At 40.7% G+C, this 4,960-nt stretch overlaps 1 long non-coding RNA gene across 1 annotated transcript in view; it reads right to left on the bottom strand.

Moving 5' to 3' along the window:
- Positions 1 to 4,689, bottom strand: part of LOC114044315 — a 6,598-nt gene extending 1,909 nt beyond the window's left edge. Inside the window, exon 1 of the long non-coding RNA XR_003569210.1 lies at positions 4,649 to 4,689. This is a non-coding gene — a long non-coding RNA (uncharacterized LOC114044315). The remainder of the gene's footprint in view (positions 1 to 4,648) is intronic.
- Positions 4,690 to 4,960: the final 271 nt, after the last annotated feature.

Below are 4,960 nucleotides of genomic sequence, written 5' to 3'. Positions count from 1 at the left end.
TCTTTCTTTCTTTCTTTCTTTCTTTCTTTCTTTCTTTCTTTCTTTCTTTCTTTCTTTCTTTCTTTCTTTCTTTCTTTCTTTCTCTCTTTCCTTCCTTCCTTCCTTCCTTCCTTCCTTCCTTCCTTCCTTCCTTCCTTCCTTCCTTCCTTCCTTCCTTCCTTCCTTTCTCTCTCTCTCTCTCTCTCCTACAGGCAACAAGCAATAAACCCAGCAGATGTTATATTGTCTACATATTTGTAAAGATGTGGTCTAACATGAATGTTAATGCACTGTTGCTGGAGCTGTGAATTAGTACAATCATTTTGGAAAGCATTTTGAAATTATGTAAAGTGGGTAGAATGACTATATACTTGTACCCCAAAATTCTGCTGCTACACACATATCCCAATGAGGTCATTGACAAAAAGAGAGGCTCCATATACAACAAAATACCTACAGCATCTCTTTCTGTGGAAAGAACTAGAAACCAAATCGATGCCCCTAAATTGGGGCATGGCTGAACAAATTGTGGTACAAGACTGCATGCAATGGAATATTACTGTGCTGTAAAGAAGACAAACATGATAATTCTGAAAAGCATGGGAAGACTTACATTAATAAAATGAAGTAAACAGAACCAGAAAAAACAACATACATAATGACTACAACACTGTAAATGGAAAGAATAGCAGATGAATCATTTGAAAATCAATGCTACAAAATTACAAAGAACTTGCGAGCCTGGTCCCAGGGAAGGCACATAAGAAGACAACTCTTACTGCTTCTTTGCTGATGTGGTAAGGATAAGAGGAGTGGGAATCCATGATTGTGCAATGTCCATATACTAGATTTTTTGCAATGTATTGATCCATTTTGCTGACTTTTTCCTCTTCTTCCTTTTTTTCTTTTCCTTTTTTTTAAGAAGTTCTTTTTTTTAAAAGAACTCTCAACTCTCCAGACTTTCTCCACCTTGATTCTCCTTTCCCTTCTAGCTTTTCACTACTTTTAATGTATTGTCTTTCTCCATTAGAATATAAGCTCCTTGAGGGCAAGAATTGTCTTAGGATAGTGCAAGGTACTTAGAAAATGCTTAAAAAATGCTTGTCATATGCCAGTTAGCTATTCCTTTAGACCCCTAGGGCTTTACCAAGTGGTTGATATAAACATTTTAAACAGCACAGTACCAAGCACAAATCTCTGGAACACTCTATTGGAGACTTCTCTCCAAGCTGACACTGAACCCTTAATGACAATTTTTGGGGATCTGGACATTCCACTGTTTCTGGGTCCATCTAATATTGCATTTGTCTAGCACACATCTTTCCTTCTATCCCACAAGAATAGCGTGAGAGCCCTTTTCAAATATTTCATTGAAATCTAGGCACGGATAGCTTCCAGAATTCTTCTGATCCGCTTGTCTAATTCCTCTGTCCAAAAAGGAAATGACTGGTTCTTAACAAACCTTCGAGATCATTGCTTCTCTTCCCGCCTCTTATGAATACATTCTAGAATTCTGCCAGGAATCCAAGTCAAGCCCACTGCTCTATAGTTTTCAGCTTCCATTCTGTTTGCTTAGGAAAAACAAAACAAAACAAAACAAAACAAAAAAAAAAACAAAACGAGAGCATCATTTGCCCTCCTCTAATCCGGCCGCTGTTCTATTCTGTCTTTACAAAGATTACTGAGAGAGGCTCAGCAATCAAACCTGTCAGTTTTTTCAGTATCCTATAATATACTTCATCTGGGCCCCGAACTCAGCAAGGACACTTGGTGCCCTCTGACCAGCTCCCTACTTATCTTGATTTTTCGCTCCCTATTAGCTATTTCTGTTTGGTCCTTTCCAATCCAAAGGTCATTCTTCTTGGCAGAGAAAAAAAAAAGAATCGAAATGAAAATCGAGCAGCTTGACTAGCCTGCTGTTCCCAGTTATCATCCATCGTCTTTTTCTGGCTGAGCAGCAGTCACATACCTTCCTTAGGCTTTCTCGTTTCTCCAATGAAGCTGAAAAAAAATCCACCCTTTTCCCTCTTCAGCTTTCCTCGCCAGCCTCAGCTTATTCTGAGCTTTACCATCCCTTCCACTATTCTTACAGTAGCTTGCCACATTTTTGTCTTCATCCTGTTACCTATTCTTGTCTCTGTAATGGGGGGGGACTGACCAATGAATGCCTACCTGCAGGCTTATAGCGTTCATCTTCCTCACTTTAATGAAGCCAGGGAGAGGGATTGATCTGGCCAGTTAGTGCCTTCTGAATACTCCAAGTTGGGCCCAGCAGCCAATTAAAGTTTTTCTTTGCTGTGCAGTAAGAAAATACCCGAATGTGGTCTGAAGTTTGGAGCTTCTATTCCATGCATCATGAACTTCTAGAGGCAAAGTAACCCCCAGGTTTCAAGTAAGCCATGCACGTTCACGTGGCCTGGGCTCTCACTGGCCAGTCACTTACTACTCAGTTATACCTTCATCTTCTGTATAGGTCTTTATAAAATCTAACTTGGTGGATGAGTTCCTTATCCATCCCTATTGATCTCTTTGGACATTTCATACTTATCAGAATAGATTTTCAGGGCAGGTAGGTGGTACAGTGGATAGAGCACTGGTCCTGAAGTCAGGAGGCCCTGAGTTCAAATCCGTCCTCAGACTAAACACTTACTAGCTGTGTGACCCTGGGCAAGTTACTTAACCCCAATTGCCTTTATAAAAAAAATGTATTTTATTTGTGTCTTCAGAACTTTGCTCTTTGGAGCTGTCCCTTTTTGTCTGACTTCTCACCTTAGAATTTCCTTCCTTCCTTTAAGGTCTCTAGTTAATCTTTTTTTTTTTTTTGCTATCTATATTTTGTATTGGTATATAGACATCCAAAGAATTGGGTTTTACTGCTCTCTCTCCTCTTGGATATTGTTGCCTGTGAGTCCTTTCTGTATTGATTCTTTTTGCATTGTTAGGACTACTTTATGTGGTATCCAACTTGGCAGATAGCTATTTATGGGCAGTTTTCTCCTTCCTTCTTCATTTTTAAATGAAAGTCCTTTTCCTTAGATTTGTAAGTCTCCAGGCAAATTTTTTTTTTTTTTTAACAAACCCTCTTTTGATGCACTCCAACCCTGATCTAGATCCTGAGATTCCCTCCCTCTTTCCTCAGAAGTCCGGATCTTTTTTAGACACTATTTTATAGTCAATTGTTCATTTCCCAAATCTGGTTCCCTCTGCTGAAACCCTTCCTGTCATTTTTCAGCGGTGAATTAAAAAAATCACCTGTACCCCTAAAGTCTTCGGTGTCTTGCCTACAACTTCATAACCCTAAGCAATGATTTCTAATTTCTTTCTGATGGCATGTGTCATTTATCCCCACATGAATTGTATAGTGGTCCTCACATTTGACAGGTTCCAGGAGGCTCTTTGTTATGTACCAGATACATGGGAAGATAGCCCATTTCTCTGTCATCAGGTTGACAAATGACTCTTTTGCCAATCTTCATCGAGGGAATCAACTCCTACCATTACTCATTTCATCTCTTTTTTCCAACCTCTCTCCTGATCATGCCACTAATGATGGCTTCATCCAGGGCCCTCCCCTCCCCTTCCTTCTCCTTCCCTCTCCTCCCCTTCTCTCCTCTTCTCCTCTCTTCTCTCTATACCACTTTATGCTCTGTGATCTCAGTAGCTCCCATTGATTCAATTATCATCTCTATAGTGATGATTCTCAAACCCTTTTATCCAGACCTGACCTCTTTCCAAAACTCCAAATTCAAATCTCCAACTCCCTTTTGAACGTCTCAAGATTGGATGTCCCATAGATACGTTAAGCCCAACATGTCCAAAATGGAACTCGTTATTTCTCTCTCCCCCTTGTCCCGTTTGGAACTTCCTTATTACAATTGGCAGGCATTACCATCCTCCCAGTCCCCCAGGCTTACAACCCAGATGTCATCCTTGAATCTTTGCATTCTCTCACTCCCCGTATCCATGCTATTGCCAAATCTTGATTGCAAAAGCTCATCACCTCATGCCTGGATTACTGCAATAGGCTTTTGGTTGGTCTCTCTACAAGTCTCTCCCTCCTCCAGCCCATCCTCTACTCAGCTATTAAATTAAACTTCCTAACCTATAGTTCTGATTATGTTATCTCCCCCCACACACCCTTCCATCACCAATTCAATAAACTCCAGTGGCTCCCTATTACCTCCAGGATCAAATATAAGATCCTCTGTTTGGCATTCAAAGACCTTCATGTGCTTTCTTTTCTTTTAAAAAAATATTTTAGACAAATACTAAAACTTAAATACATAATAAGAAAAGAAAAAGAAACATTATAAACTTAAATATAAAATAAGAAAGAACAAAAAAAGTCATGTGCACAGCAGAAAATAGGAGAGGATTCAAAATATATGGCAATAACTTTTCATTTTAAGAAAGCCTGTATATTAAATACTGTGCATTATGTTGAAAGCTGTCCATCTTTTCTTTGCTTCCTTGTAGGTGTTCTTTTGTTCTCTGATGTACATTTTTTACTTTGTTCTTTTTTCCCCTCCCTTCCCCCTACCCATTACTCCAAGGCTACAACTGAACATTGGATATATTTATATATAAGTGTGCTGGCCACGCCGACCTTGTGCCGGCCGCCCCGTACACTCTCCTATAAGGAGCAGGCTGCCAGAGTCATACTACTTACCAGTCTTCGGTGCCTACCCGGATAAACACACAGAGACGAGCCCATCAGGAGGTGCCAACACCCGAGCTTTATTCAGAGGCCATCACAGCAAGGCCAAGCGGGAAGGCCAGAGCAACAGAGCAGGAGCAAAGAGAGCAATCTGACCATGATCGTTCCTTAAGTACCTACTTAGCCCCTCCTCCTCAGCTCGCCTACTAGTCAATGATTGTAGGGTCAGATACCGGAAGGGGCTGTCTGAGTTTAGCGCACCAAGGGAGAGGAAGTGACGCAGGAGGCTAGGACCAGATACAGGAAGGAGACGTCTGGGATTAG

The sequence above is a fragment of the Vombatus ursinus genome, unplaced genomic scaffold, assembly GCF_900497805.2.
Source record: "Vombatus ursinus unplaced genomic scaffold, bare-nosed wombat genome assembly UNPS02014773.1, whole genome shotgun sequence".
In the NCBI taxonomy this organism is placed as follows: domain Eukaryota; kingdom Metazoa; phylum Chordata; class Mammalia; order Diprotodontia; family Vombatidae; genus Vombatus; species Vombatus ursinus.
The sequence above is the reverse complement of the archived record's forward strand: the minus strand, read 5'-3'. Positions and strand labels throughout refer to the sequence as shown.